The sequence below is a fragment of the Micrasema longulum genome, unplaced genomic scaffold, assembly GCF_059751315.1.
Source record: "Micrasema longulum isolate JH-2025_06_02 unplaced genomic scaffold, ASM5975131v1 h1tg001694l, whole genome shotgun sequence".
Classification (NCBI taxonomy): domain Eukaryota; kingdom Metazoa; phylum Arthropoda; class Insecta; order Trichoptera; family Brachycentridae; genus Micrasema; species Micrasema longulum.
The window spans coordinates 162,175-179,044 of NW_028278872.1; the positions used below are offsets into that span (position 1 = coordinate 162,175).

The 16,870-nt window shown below is 31.2% G+C and overlaps 1 long non-coding RNA gene across 6 annotated transcripts in view; it reads right to left on the reverse strand.

Annotated features, from left to right (window-relative positions):
- Window positions 1-1,458: 1,458 nt before the first annotated feature.
- Window positions 1,459-16,870, reverse strand: part of LOC148274294 (uncharacterized) — a 155,971-nt gene continuing 140,559 nt past the window's right edge. For 2 of the 6 annotated variants that reach the window (XR_015824333.1, XR_015824334.1), the window contains 3 exons: window positions 9,840-9,995; window positions 5,006-5,161; window positions 1,459-1,756 (listed from right to left, as the gene is read on the reverse strand). This is a non-coding gene — a long non-coding RNA (uncharacterized LOC148274294). The other 4 variants (XR_015824332.1, XR_015824331.1, XR_015824335.1 and 1 more) reach the window with 4 other exon arrangements.

A 16,870-nucleotide genomic window follows, 5' to 3' on the forward strand; every position in this document is an offset into this window, starting at 1 on the left:
TTTGGACTAAAACACTGGCAACGAGGAGAAATGTGTTCTGTTGCCCGCCGATTTTCGTTTCTTTATTTCTGATGTTTTATTTAAAAGAGAGCTCAAATACGCTAACCGGTCGACCGCCTCAAAAGAGTAATTATCAGTTAACTGCATGATAAATGATAATAGGACACAAAATGCTGTTACCTCTTGGAGTGAAACCGAAGGGCTACTGATGTCTATGAAAAACCAGACATCTCATAAATCAGTTTTTTGTGGTTTTCTCTTCATTTAGCAAATGCGGAGAAGCGCCTATAAAGCCCAACGCCGAAATTCCCTTCCTTTCCAAACACTACTCAGATAAAGATACCCAGGAAACAAAATCCACTTGTGAAATAAACCTTGTACATCATAAGCAAGGTCAATAATACTGCAATTCTCATATATGATAAGGCAGGAATCTTTATTCCATCTGCCAATCTGTAGCACTAATTATGCACAACACTCATTTCTCTATCGTTCTTGTTCAAATTATCATTCTTTTTTTTATTTATTAATAAATTTAATATGCCCATTAATTTATTTAAAAATAAATGAGGACTCATTTTGTTTGGATGCAATATGCTCCCACTTGCTTTTTAATAGTGCACACGTTTACACGCACCTGAATACCTTTCTCACACAAATACACATAAACACACCCGTACAATTACTCTCATGCAAATACACACAAACACACCCTTTTACATAAAAAATATATGATATATATGTGTGTGTACGTACGCACACATTAAAAAATGTACCATAATTTCACATATATGATTTTTGTTTAGAAACTTCGCTGGTCTCTCTTTATTTTTTATTTTGTAATTTAATCATTTTTGACTGTATGTTTCTGTAAAATAGATAAATAAAAAACTTACTAGTGCCCCAGAAACAGAGAAGAACTTTTTTCACGTAAAGCTCCAAATAAAAATATTTTTCAAAATAGGTAGATACTCACTAAGTAATTAAATCCATTTTTTTAAATAACACGATGTCTTGTACTTAAAGATAAAGACTTTTTTGTAATATAAGGTGATTCAAAGAGCTTAATAATACCATATTACATTATTTGCATAGCCTCAAAGAAAAGTTCCTTTATTACTTATGACTGAATCATGTCCACAATATCACTATCCAAAAGAATGGTTTAGTAAAGAACTGTCGTGTTTTTAGTGTGACCATACGTTAAGGCCATATCGTTTTATAATGACAGTAGATATTTTTGATTTAAATCACATTTTCCTATTTTATGCTTATACGTTTACCTATATGTATACTTTAATGAAACACTATTTTTTACATTAAAAAAAAGTTTCGAGAGTTTTTCTATTCGAGACAAAAAGCATTTGAAAAGTGAATAAAAAACTTCTTCAAATATTATGCTTTAAACTGAAATATTGAATTTTCAAAACATTGATTTAGTAAATAAAACACCCTTAAGCATCTTTAAAAAATATTTATTATTTAATTAGAACAGCATTAATATTTTGTGTGACCGCCTTTGGCCTTTATCACTATATTTATTCGCCTTGGCATGGATTAGTACAGCTTACTCAAAAATTCTGCAAAAATTTCTTCATACATTTTTTTTCTTTTACAATTTTTAACTCCTGCACCGTTTTCGGAGATTTCTTCCTATTTTTTCCCCCATATATAGATTTTCTAGTATGTTCAAATCCGGGCTATTTCCTGGCTATAATGGGGAATGAAGTCTTAATGATTCTTGGAGCTGCGATACCTGATGAAGAAAAACACCAAAATTAGTCTCAAAAATGTTAAATGCAATAAGGTAAATATCAATACGCATTTTTAAAAATTGCACAATCCTAGAACGAGCCCGATGGCAAGGCGCAGAATCATCCTGAAATACAGGGGCATCCATTTCTCCAGTTATGTTCTTAATTGTTGGCACACGTTATTTAGTAGTCAAAATTATTACTTTGCATACTTTATAAAATTTTCTTCTTTGCGTGTCATGTCAGGTCCCCCCGATGCAACGTCGACTATCACCTAAGAGTGTGAACAGCGCTTCGACTGTTCTAATAAGCTTGCATTTGTTTGGGAGCCAGGATATCTCTCTTCTGTCCACACCTTGTCAACCCTCTATTTTGCCTCATATGATTAAGTGCATTTACATTTCTTCAATTCTTTGATTGTAAATTTTTATTGTGATCTGATATCAAAATCTCTTATTTAAAAAAAACTCCATCTCTATTATATATATGCTTGAACATCCATTTTTCTTCTGTTTTACCATCCTTTGATTTTTGGGAAGATGGAGAATTTTTAATTTAGTCAAGGGTTATTTTGGCGTACTTACGATTTGGCTTTTGCGAACAACTAAAAAAAAAATAAACGTAGTAGTTTTTGAGCCACAAAATTAAAAAAAACTTAAGTTCTAATTATTTACTCAAATATTTAAATTTTCAGACCATTTCCTATAAGTCGTAAATAACTTGTACTGGAAAATGGAAATCGAGTTGTGATAGAGCGGGATTTGAAACTGGGACCTTTGGTCCCTGAGTCCACAATATTACCACGGGACCATAACGCGATTAGAAATTTACGAAACTAATAATAAAACATACTAAAATTTGTTTCAATTTATTTTTACACTTTTGTTGAGTTCACTGCATTTCAGCTCTTCAGATGAAAAACTTGTGTTGAGCAAAAATGCATTACATAGGAAAATTGTAATTTAATATGATTCAATTAAATAAAATCAAATGAAAAACTTTGCTTTGACCACAATTAAAAAAAAAAATCTATAGCTTTGAAACCGGTCGGTGGAAAAAAAAATAGTGCTTAAAAACAAAAAAGTTTTATTTTTTTATTATAATGAATAACCACAAAGTTAGTAGTGCTTCAAATATAATAATAATCATTTTTTCACATGTTCCTTAAATTGAAAAATGTTCTTAAGCACGTTAAAATCCACAAGATTTTCTTTTAAAGTGAACTTTTAATCAATGTACGAATACAATTAACAGGAAAACTAATTAGTGAATAAAGTAATGATTAATGAATGGTACCAAAAAGCGAATGAGTAAACCGAGTGTAGGTAAGTCCGTCTTGTTGTGTAGTAGTTAGCGCGTTCGTCGATAATTCTTGAAGTCTAGGGTTCAGTTCCTGGCAGGGTGGACGTAAAATATTGATTTAAAAGGTTGTTTAAAGTGCAATGTTTTATTGTTCCTGGAGCGTAAGCAGTAACTTTATGTAGTATATGATCGAATTTTTCTGCATTTTGTTTACAAATCAGTGTCTTATGCACCACTGGGTGCTGAATAAAAAATTATGATGCTATTGACGGTTCCTACGTATACTATCGAAACTGAGTTTTGGGAGGTTTACAGAAAGCAAAAAAAATGCTTGAATTTTGTTTGTGAAGCTATCAGATTCAGTAGGATTGCTTGACATATTGTGTTTATTGTATTTCAATATATTTGTTTTTGCTCTCCTGTAAATCTTGCAAAAAGTATATTCTTAAGAAAATGAACATTGAAAAATTGAAATTTTCATCCATTAAAAACACAGTATCCACTGAATTAAATGAAAAATTTCAACAGACAGTTAGTATATTCCAATTCAGCGAGAGGTCCGACGGGGTTGTGTTCTCTCACCTACTTTGTTCAACCTGTACTCTGACTTGGTCCTCAAAGAAGCGCTGACTGATGATAAATGGTGTAGCCATCAATAATATTAGATATGCAGATGACACAGTTCTAATTGCAGACAATATAGACGACCTTCGAGAACTGCTTGATAAGATTGACTCCGTCGGTAAACATTTTGGTTTAAATATAAATGGAAACAAAAATAAAGTTATAGTTTTTACCCGAGTGTTATCCAAATGTAAATCTTCAACTTACAAGTGTCAATATTGTGAGACTGAAACAGTTTAGGTACTTTGGCAGTATTATCACTGAGAATCTGGAACCCGATACTGAGATGAAATGCAGAATAAAAGCGGGCCAAACAAAATTTAACTCAATGAAAAATCTTCTTTGTGACAATAGGAAAAAACCTTTTGCTGAGACAACGAATGGTCAAATGTTATATATTATGGTCTGTCTTACTGTACGGTGTAGAGGCGTTGACTCTTAAAGTTAATATTATAAACCACCTTGAAGCATTTGAAATTCGGATCCACCGTAGAATGTTAAGAATATCTTGGACCGATATGATAACCGGCAATTAAGTATTACGTAGAGCCAATGCGAACAGAGACCTATTCACCACCGTTAAGCTCGGTTAGATATCATATTTTGGCCATGTGTTGAGAGGTGATAGTTGGATTCAACTCCCTGAGGAGCTGTTTATATTTACATATTACAACAGTGATGAAGAACATTTTAGAGAAGGAAATATTAGAAGTCTAGACGTCTACAGAGCTTGAGTACACGAAGAAGTATAGAAACTTTTAAAATAAGATTTTCAGGCGTTGCCTAGTATGTAGGTGAAATAATTCAATTAGATGAATCTCACCCGCATAAATAAAAGTTTCAGCACTTTAACTTAAGAATTGAAGGAATATGGATGTTTAAATATGGGTGGAATGGTAAATGTTACATAGTGTGTAAACTGGCCACTTAAACCAGCCAATGACAGGTCATAAGCCCTGTAGATGACTAGACTTCTAATATTACCTTCTTTAAAATGTTCTTCATCTCTGTTGTAATCAATATTCTTTAGAATCTTCTCCATTCCACTATCAAGCATGTTCAAACAGCAATCATGTCTAAAAAACATTTTTTATCTCTTCTTTAAACGCTCTCTATATCTCCTGTTATTTCCTCTCTCCCGAACCTTGATTTACTAAAGTTAAGTAAAGTTAGTTATTCGCTGCTTCGTACATATTTTTTTCATAGAAATATGTATTGATTTTTTTTTTAAATACACTAATTATTTTATTGGTTAGTTGAAATTTCAATTCGGCAACTAGCCCGCCATTACACAAAGAGTCAAATGAATGATAAATGTTGGTTACCCTATAAAGCCGTATTGGGGTGATTGTAGGCGAACCCCGACTATAAGTTCCTTAAGTACATATTTCTTATTGTGTCCCATTATGTGAAGGCAGTTGGGGTGAGATCGCAATTTATTGCGATGACAGGGTTTACTCAAGGAAGCGATGTAACGCAACCTGTAACGAAAACATTTTTTTTAAAACAGAAATAATGTGCAATTTTTTTTCTACAGTACTGCTTAAATTTTAAACGGGTCGTAAAATTCATACGACACCGTTGTTAAATTGTTGACATGGAACTTATGATGCTTACATTCAAGTTAAAATATCCCTCAAACCTTTGGCACCTCTCCGTAAATAAATAAACTGTGTGATTCACTCAGAAATCAATGCCTACGTAATCACGCTGGGATAACCAATGTAGAAAATATGCTTGTGAAAAGCAAAGGAGCTCCTACCCAGTTGGAGGTTGACAGAAGATAACGATGTAGAGTTTCAAGTGTGTTTATTACACCTTGAATAAATATAGCAACAGATGAAGTAACTACGTAGATGTAACTGAGCACAGAACTACATGCTGTAAACGGCTGTATGAATATCCTGAAGCTGACCAAACTTACTGAATAACTGAGGGTGTTATTACTTTTATATTGTCTAGCCTTCATTCTACTTCCTAGTGGGAACTTGAGTTCGTGTGTTATTTCCGATGGTAATAATTTGTTCATATGATGGTGATAATTTGTTCATATGATACCTATGCAAACAGTCAATTTGATACTGGCTAAAACATCCAGCTTAATTAAATGATTGCCATTTAAAATAAACAATTTAAAACAGTCATTTGTTGCCCGAACACATGCGCATTAATATTCAGCGTAATAATTATTTTTATTGCTATCCTACGAAGGAAAGTGAATGTTTTACACTTTCAAAACAGGAATAAAATTTCAGAATCAACAAGTAACAATATGTACCATAAAGATCTTAAAATGTTTAGTTAGTGGCTGAAAAAGATTAGGGATGCTAGTTTTATGACATCGTTTAGTTAAAAACAAACGTATTTTTAGGTATTTGAGTACAAAATTTGAGCACCGGGTTGTAGTCTTGTGGCTACTATCGCAGACTTACAAATCAGAGGTCCAAGATTCGAATCCCACTCTACTACAACTTAATTCCCACTTTCTAATTTAGATGAATTAAAATTAAACAATGTCTTGAGTTTGTTCAAATTTTTCTAGACAGGAACTGGATTCAACTACCTGAAGAGTTGTTAATATTAACATATTACAACAGAGATAAAGAATTTGGGCAGAATAATGAATGTTACACAACGTGTTCAGTGGCAACTTAAACCAGCCAATAACAGGTCATAAGCCCTATAGACGCCTAGAATTCTATATAACCTTCTCCAAAATGTTCTTTATCTCTGTTGTAATATGTCAATAATTACAATTCGTTGAAAATGCCCCCAAAATCGAAATATTTGGGTAAACCATAAGAACACAATCTTTTTTTTTTTAAATGTGATTTTCTATATTCAATTAACTTTTTTCTAATTTAAGAAATATATAAAATCGTACTAATTTAAAATATTTTTGGTCCATATAAGTGTGTAGGTCATTTTGTGCTATTTGGTGGAGGTATATTTCTTTTATCTATTACACTAACCGTACGATCTATAAAATTGTGGCACCATAAAGTTCTTATGGAATCGAAAAACAGCCTTGTTTTGTCTTCTTACCTGTAGACGGCCTAATGTTATACGCAGTATGTTTTATACAACCCTTCAACGGAATATACTCGTATATTAATTAGAAATGATTACTGTTAACATGTTGACTGAAACATAAAACTGATTTTGAAATGTACGTAGTATGAACATATCGAAAATATCGTTTAGTCAGCATTTTTCAGTTTCAGTTTCAATGCCGAAGTACGGCGGAAAAACTGTTATTGACAAAAAATGGTTTGTTCACATAAAGTATTTGCAACACAAAATACATTTTTTTTTAAAAGTGCTATTGAAAATGATACAGTAGGATGTAAACACAAACAATTTGACATATAAAATGGCTTTAATTAATACAAAATTACCTGTTCCAAAGCTATGTATATACAATTTAAATATATATAATATTAAAAATATATAAAAAAATATATATTAATAATATAACTTCAGTATCATTATATTAGCTACCAGAACTGCACACGATTAAATTCACCCCTGTTCGAGCGATGGCTGCAAATGCTGAGACCGTCACAAGGACATAGATGTAGAATTCATAGTTCATATCGATGACACACACGTGCTAAAACGTTTCACCTGAAATAGTGTGATGATCGAAGAAAGCAATGTCATTATTTTCTTAGAATTCAATACAACATTATAATGCAACTCTAACAGTATTGCACATAAATCGGGAGCATTGTTCTGCAGTACATTCACATCGTCCCTACCATGAAGAAATGAAATACAAAGGAATATGGTCTAAAAAGAGACCACAGGACGTTAAGTCAGTTTTTTTTTTTTTTTTTTTTTTATTTTATTTTAATAGCATAATTATACATATTTACAATTTAAAAAAATTTCACTTGTTATATTTTTACTAAAACTAAAATCCCACCAAGCCACTTTTTGTAGCTTGTTGGTGAAGATTATATTTATACTGACTTAATAATATTATTTACATTTATAAAAACAATGAATAACATATAAAAATTAACAGCCGGAAAGATCAGAATAAAATGTTTATACAAATAATAATATATAAATTTATTTTTGAAATACAAGAAAATATATGAGAAAATATAATATTTACACCTAAGCTACTATTCATATATAAACTCTTGATCGAGTAGCCACTCTCTTATTTTGCTCTTGTTACAATGTGAGTTAAATTTAAGTTCTTTTGGTAATAAATTAAAAAGTTAGTCAGCCCAACAAGTTCAGTTCAGTCAGTCAGACCAGCTCGACAAAGTCACTCAGTTCCAGCATGTAGTTCAAGTGCAGTCTTTTCAACCCATCATCGCTGCTGCGCTCGTGCTACACAACCAAGTGCTGTATCTTATTCGCCATGTAATAAATACGCATTAAGCAGAAACCTCGTGTCTTTTCTGTCAATCTCTAACTGGGGTAGGAACTCCAACCCTCAACAACCTAATACTACTCGGTGATTTATGCTCCGTATTTCAGGCCAACCTCTTTGCGATCAGAGAAGCCCTGGTCTATGTTTTGAAGAAGCATAAAACAGATGGAAGAAAATAACAATCCTGATAGAATCCTTATCTGGCGTCTATGCAATAACTGACCAAAATCCGGTCAACCCTATTGTAATGGACATCAAAACAGATATTCAGAAGCTACAATGCAGACACAGGGACGTGTATATTGGCTGGATACGGGGACACTGCGGAATCCTTGGCAACGAAAAGGATGACGAAAAGGCTCGGGAGGCTACGCTCAAGAAGACAGCCCCCAATTTCACCGATTTTCCGCTCAGCTTTGCCAAAAAGAAAATAGGAAGCAGGACCCTTCAACTCTGGAACGATCGTTATTTGAGTGAGACTACCGGAAGTATAACTATGATGTTTTTCCATACCATTTTTCATGCCTATGATTTCAGGAGAAAGCAGAATGCTGGCTGTGAACTCACCCAGATGCTTACGGGTCATGGTGGGTTTACGAGCTACCTGAATCGCTTCAAACTCTCCGAGATCGACAGCTGCCTATGCAACGATGAAACTCCTCAAGATGTCCCTCACCTGTTGATGCATTGCCCGAAATTGTCATCCTGCCATTTTTTCTGTTGCCAGAAAAAACTTCTTAAAATAAACTTTAGTAATAGTTAAGGAGCCAAAATATTTTTTTAAAATCTGAATTTTTAAAACATTTTATAGAAATAATCATCATTCTAATGAAGCTCTAGATTAAACGTTTCATATGTTGAAAATAAAAATAAAAGTTAGACAACTAGGAAATCTAAATTAATTAAAAAATATTTCCCATTGTTCATTATTGTCTTGTTTTAGAAATAGAAATACCGAATGTAAATCTTATTTTAATTCCCTTCATCCTTCATCCTTTACCTTCACTTAAACAAAATACCGCATGACTCAAAAATCCTTCTTAGTATTTCCATATGTTTAGAGTAAATATTTTCTTAACACTGTTAAAAATATGAAAAAGGATGAAATTTATTACCAAATTATACTTTGATAAAGAAGCTTTTGTATATTAGAACCAGTCAGTAATAAAATATAAAATATTTGGCTAAAAACAAAACCGGTTCATTTAAATTTAAATTATAATGAATAACTCCAAAATTAGCACTTGAAATATAAATTAGTGTGTTTGTATTTTATAGATTCTATTTTTTCAGTATATTAATTTATTTATGCTCTATAAAATGAGAAAGTATAAACATCTAATAATATTAATATTTTACATCAAAATATCTCAGTAACATATGTTTAACAAAATATTAAAAATATTTCCAGGTTTTCTATTTCTTTGATTTCTCCAGTCAACTTATTATACCTCTTGTACAGTGATTTATAAGACTCTGTCTCTTTATTGGTAATAATATGTTGGTTTAATTTGAAAATACTTTTTTTATTTATTTATCCCCCTAATTATTTTATGCGTAAAAATTGCTGCATTACATTTCATTTTTGGTTTTACTGTATTCATATGAAAACACAGAATGCCGTTTATTTAAATAACACAAAAAATACTTGAAAATCTTACGAACTGTAAGCAGGTTAAAATAATTGTATTTTTTTAGTATCTACCTGAATAGTTCATTACTCGCCAGATGTAGACTGGCCATTACGGTGTTTTGACAGGCAGACTTACCTTTACTTAGTTTGTCTTGAGCACGCGACCCTGTTCCGCGTCTCCTTTATTATGCTCCTTACAATATGCCACCGCACCGGTGCGCTGTGGCGATGGTGACGGACGACCGTTAGAATCAGGAGCCGTGTTATTGCGCGACAGTAATGACACGTGGAGCTATTTAAAAAGAAGAAAAAAAACAGCCAAAAAAGAAAAATCAGATTAAAATTAGGTATTAACAGATTACAAAAGAGACGAAGATTTATTGACAGACGGAAGAATTAAAAAAAAAATGTATGTTAAAATACAGGCAGAATGGTGAATGTTGCAAAGCGGCCACTTAAACCAACCATTGATAGATCATAAACCCTGTAGATGCCTAGACTTCTATGGATATTCTAATCAATCTTCTGAACAGAGCCGATGGTTTTGTCCTTTTTTCTCTCTCTATAAATACCAAATGGAGCTTGTCGGATGTACAGATCAGGTGGCTTCCAAAAAGAATTTCAAGACTTTTAAAAAGTTTTGTAATCATTTCGGCGAATTGATTGAGTCTAATCAATTTAATCCGTCAGAGAAAAAATCACTTCCCTCTTTTCCTCAATCCAATAAAATACATATTGTATACTTCTGGATTAGCTTCTTTCAGCACAAAGATGCCAAAGCTATCATATTACAGTGAGCTTCTTTGGGCAGCTTATCTCGTTCAGCAACGAGCATTTTCAATGTGGGCAACGCCAAGGAGACCTAAGTTCTTTGTTGAGGTGTCCGGTATGTGGTGAGCAATCTGCTTCATTATACATGTAAATATCATACACGTATTCACAACTGATGGTACATAAGGCACTGCATTGGCTCATCAAATGTGACGAATTTCGATTATCTGTATCACGAAATTAAGGTCTTACTTTTAAGGTGGCAGTTCAGTAACAATGAAAAATTGTAGTGTAAAACGACATTTAAAACAAATATTTTTCGACAAACCCGGACCTCAATCATAGCAAACAAAACTTTACTTTTTATCCATCTGGAGACTAAAATTTTACTATACAAGTAAGTTATTACTAATTATTAGAAACATTGTGAATAGCACTGTAGTTCCACTCTGGTAAAGCATTTAATTCAACTCATTGTGCTTGAAGTTTTATGAAGAACATGTTATTCAAATATAATCTCTGTTTGTGTCCGGGCGAATAAAGAATACAGGTCAAGGTGTAAAATACACCCGGAATACTGGATGAGTATTTTTGACTCGATGGCAATTCCCAGGTCCTGAAAAATAAAATTGAGTGGAAATAAGTCCGTTGGAGGTTCAAAGTTAGATTCCTGGAAGGGTCGACATAAAATATTAGTTTATAAGGTGGTTTTACACCGCAATATTTTATTGGCCCTGGGCCGCAATTACAAACGCTATCTTCATCGGTACGTACTTAGAAGGCATACTTACCTTTCCAACTATTTTTATGTACCTCGGTATGCTCTACTACCTTTAGATATTTATTTTCGATATATAAGTTTCGTCGAAACTTTACTCCGCGTTCAATGCAAAATAAAAATTATAGAATTTCTCTTTCGTATTTTAAATAGGCTTCTGTAATAAAAAGCAGCCACTTTAAAATGACTAAAAATACAAATCGCAATTAAAGCAAAAAGCCAACTTGATCATGATTTTCAATCGTCATTTGACTTTTCCTAAGACGGTATGGTTAACTGTTGTACCATTTTTATCTATCAACGTATTACAAAGCCTGCTCTATCGATATGTCGATACGTGATCTCAGGAAGATAGGAAAAAATGTGAAAAAATATAACAATTTTATTTACTCTTCATACTGATATTGTTTACAACAAATTAGTCAACAATTCATAGCATCTTCATCGTACACTGCACAAATATCAGCTTTATTCCCTAGATTGAAAGCAAACATATGGGGGTGTCGAAAATGTTCATATTCGTCCATGTGACGTTCCATTTTGAAGGCTTGTAATTAAATAAAATAATATGTGTAACTTAAAAGCAAACACATTTTTTGTACAACTTAAAATTTTCTTTCGAATGACGTATTATTTTTACCATTTTGCTTTACTTTTAGTGCTCATTTTTAAATTTGGAAAAAAGGACATAACTTATGTTAACACTTAATATTTATGTTTTGTTTGTACATTTTCTCATTGTTCCTATATATTTCTAGAAATAATTGGCTTAGGTCGTTAATATTTAAATGAATAAAAAGCCTTAAACAATGAAAACTCAAGCACGCCACTGTACTATTGAACAATACCGCGCAGCTTACTTCACCCATAAACGCACACAATAAGACGTAAGGAAGTAAAAAAAATTGAGTACGTTCCATTTTCAAATTCTACCTTCGATGCTATTCTTCTGTATTCTCTACCCGATACACACAAAAATGAGCTTTATCACCCCTAACATAAAACCGTTTATCCTTGACACCGTGTAATCATTAGTACCAGTGAGCTTTTTTATCGGACATATTATGTTACTCGATAGCGCGCCTTATAGCATTGGATTGAGGGGCGATTTTGGCTCGTATTTACTTAAGGGACCGTTTGCAACAGGGGTTATTATTCAATTTTGAATAAGAAAGGTGGGGGATTCTGATTACGAAAAGAAGTTTGTTCAGACGTGTAACGTCTTTCCTTTTCAAAGTTTGTGCCATACAGTAGTTGGTTGGCGGCAAATGAGAACGTTCCAATTTGGGATTTGAATTTTGACGTTTACGTCAGCTGGCGGGAAATTCAACTGTTTTATTTTAATTGTTTAAAAATAATGTTATTTACACCGTTCGATCTCCAAGTCTTTATTAAATAAATGATGCAATATTGTTATTTTCTCTTGTTATGTTTTAAATGAAACCAGTGCTGTGTCAAATACGTGTAGTATTTTTGAATTTTAATAAAAAGTGCAACGTTGTGATATATTAATGAAATTAATAATTTTATTTGTTTAATATTTATTAATAGTTATTTTATAGATATTGCAATATTTAAGTTTTTGTTGATGAAGAAATAACGCTTATTTTGGGTAAGTAACTATTTTTCAAATGCTAAAAGTAAAAGTAAAAAGTATTTTTGTAATATACTCGTATAATCCTAGCCTCTACCCGCGGCTTCGCTCACGTGGTATTATTTAGAGATAATAATTTTCTCCATATAATTATTTAGTTTTTCGGTACAGAAAGTAGTTTGTATCAATTGGCGGTCCTCCAACTATCTTAATGAAAAAAATACGACTATCCGTTAGTCTATGACGACAAAGCATCGTTATTCAGTTTACAAACCCTTAATCCCACTACAAAACCAAAACAAAAAGCAAACCAAAATAACCATAGATAAAGCAAATCTGTTATATAAATGGGAATAATTAGTTTCAAAATGATTCTTTTTGACATCTCACCTTACCGCTTACCTATTTTCAAATAATGTTGTTAATTTTTGAAATATTGCTTACTTTTTTCATTGTACTTTTTTATATTCGGGATGAATAATAAGTATCCTATTTTACTTCTCCCCCCTCCTGCTTATCCATATGCAAAAAATATGTCAATCGGTCGCTCCGTTGAGATGTGAAGGAAACATAAACAAACAAGCAATCATACTTTCGCATTTATAATATTGGTATGGATGGTTGTAAGTAGGTAATTTAATACTTTCTGCAATATTTTATATTTTTGCTGGCAAAAAATAACGCTTATTTTGAGTAACGTTATTTAAATGCTCAAGTTAAATAATGTCATATTGTCAACATTATTACTGGTTATTTTATGAACATTCAAATGTTTTATGTTTTTGTGATGAAGAAATAACGTTTATTGTAGGTGACATTATTTTTAAATAACGTTAGTAAAATGCTCAAATTATAGGATTGCATTTTGGTCAAATAACTATTAAAGATAAGTTAAAAATTAATCGTTAGTTTGTCCAAATGTTTGTAGACAAAAACATTATTTTACCCTCTGGGGAGTTAATCATAGTATTGTTTCTTAACTAATTACACGTACCATTTAATGTGTAATCTCATAACTACCTTTAACTGACTGAACAATTAACATATTGTAAGTACAAAGTATAAACATATAAAAGAAATCCACAAGTGCTTGTTTTATTATATATTTTATTTGTTTTGTACTATTTATTATAGTTACCAATTATAAGTAAGAAAAACTATTGACCAATTTCAATATTTTTTACCACATACATAAAACATGAAAATAATAAGTGATTGTGGGTGTGGGGATAATCGAATAGTTTGCAACTGGTTACAAAATAACTGGTAACGAAATATTCGATTATCTAAACCTCTTCGATTATTTGTTATAGTTTATGTACGGGCGGATGACGAATAAAGTTATGTGTAAAAAAAGAACAGAATGCTGAATAAGTGTTGGGGACTCGACGGCTACTCTCAGTTAATAATTCCGAAAAAGGAAATCGACTGGAGAATATTCTGCCTCCAGTGCAGTAGTTAATGCAATCTCCTATCATTACTGGGAGCGTTTATAATCTGCAATATTTAGTTGTCATTGAACTTGCACCTTGCCTTTCTGTAACAGATGATAGAGTGATGCTGCATTTACTTGACGCATTTGCTTGATGCAGTGCCTTATGCACCGTCTGTGCGAAAAATGGTATAATTATGATGGTCAACGGTCTCATTGTTTCATTAAACCAGGTTTCGGTTTTTTGGTTGTCAGTAAATACGTAATAACAAAATATTTAATATTTTATTCAAAACGCTTTTACGAGTTGTTTTCAGTCGGAAATCGAACCCGGCACTTCACGCATGGAGACACCATGCCCTAAACAAGTACCACGAAGAGGAACAGCTGTTTCCTTTTGCGATAAGAAATACTCGTACTTTTTCAATTGTTCAACTACACAGTCAGGAGTTTCGTATTCTTTTCTTATTATCATTTATTGCGCCTAGGTAGTTGACCTTCTTCAATTATTTTTTCTCTTTTTTACACTTTTTCTGAATTTTTGTTTTATTTATATTTTTTTTTACGATTTTTCGTTGTTTTGTTTTATTTTATATAATTTTACTTTTTTTGGTATTTTTTAAAATTTTATTTTATTCAATTTCGTTTAATTTTTTAAAAATCAATTCAATTTTTTATTTTTTATTTATTTATTTTTTTAAATTTTATTTTATTTTATTTTATTTTATTTTATTTTATTTTACTTTATTTTATTTTATTTTATTTTATTTTATTTTATTTTATTTTATTTTATTTTATTTTATTTTATTTTATTTTATTTTATTTTATTTTATTTTATTTTATTTTATTTTATTTTATTTTATTTTATTTTATTTTATTTTATTTTATTTTATTTTATTTTATTTTATTTTATTTTATTTTATTTTATTTTATTTTATTTTATTTTATTTTATTTTATTTTATTTTATTTTATTTTATTTTATTTTATTTTATTTTGTTTTATTTTATTTTATTTTTACAAGTATACCAAATGAGAGTGTATCATTGAATAGAACACTGCATGGCGTAGTGAGATTGAAAGAACCAGCACACAATATTCTTAATATATGGTATACACATAATATATGATTCGTAATTTTGTTTGGCTTCATTGGATAGTCTTTTAACAGATATTAAAAATCTATAAAAAACACCAAACTTTCACATTGATCTTCTTATTAAGAAATTCGATTCCGAATCCTGAAAGGGTACGGTGCCTTATAGACTAGACACTAGGATAGCGGTGTTGCTACGATTTTGAGCGTATGAATGCCCTGACATAAATATGTTTTCTTAGCGACTCTGAATAGATAATTTATCGACAGGGTTTTTTAAAATGAACGGTATTTAAATATAAGTAATTAACTAGATGATGTTTGACTAAACTCATATTATCTTTAACTAGTACAAACGTTTATTAAAACCGTCAACCGTATCAACAAATACACCATTTACTTTTTAATAAATAACTTAATTTCTAAACATGAATTTAAATAAACTCTTCATCTTTTACTTCAACTAATATTATGTAGGAATGAAATGTAAATATATACAATATACATCTAATAACAGTAGTCGAAAAATTACATATATTTTTTTTAAAAACATCAAAAAAATTCACATCATTTCAATAAAATATAACATCTAAAAAAACACAAATATTTACCTACAGGAAAAAAATACCCACATGAAGCAAAACGAAGTTCCGAAGATGAAAAAAACTTAAGCTTAAAGGAAAAGTTATGTTTTACAAAAAAATAATCTTTTGAAAAAAAAAAACAAACAGAAAGAAATCAGTATGTAGTAATAATTAATTGATAACAAATATTACATTGTAAGGATTGTTTTTTTATATTTTTATCGAGAATAATAAAGTTACTTTATCTGCACAGCAAATAGATTTTTATAAATAAATATGCCTTTAGAGATTAACAATGTTTTGAGTTTGTGATTCTACCCCCTTGGGAGCTGTTAATACTAACATAATACAACAGACGTGAATAAAATTTTCATCATCATCATCGTCATTCTCTTTCTGCAACTGATGGTGCATAGGGCACTGTATTGGTACACCAATCGCAGCGTATCTTGATGATTTTTGCTACACGAAGGTAAGATGATAAGTCTTACGCTTCAGGTACCTGTCCAGGGACCATTAAACCTTCTAGTGTAAAAACACCCTTTTAAATCAATATTTCGTATCATCCATGTCGGGAATCGAACTCGAGACCTCTATCTTGGTAAGCAAACGCACTGACCATTACGCCACGAGGCCGAACAACATTTTACTGAAAGGAATATAGAAGTCTAGGCATCCACAAAGCTTTTTACCTGTTACTTAGGTAACTTCAAACTGGTCATAAGCTCTGCGGATGCCTAGACATATTAGATATTTCCTTCTGTAAAATGTTCTACATGTCTGTTGTAATATTATGATAATGCCTTTAGAGATTTTATCATCATGGCTTTTACAAATTCATATACAGACAAAAAATACATGACAATAATGATTTGTTGTATTTTCTGTACAGTTATTTGTTATATTTTTTGTAA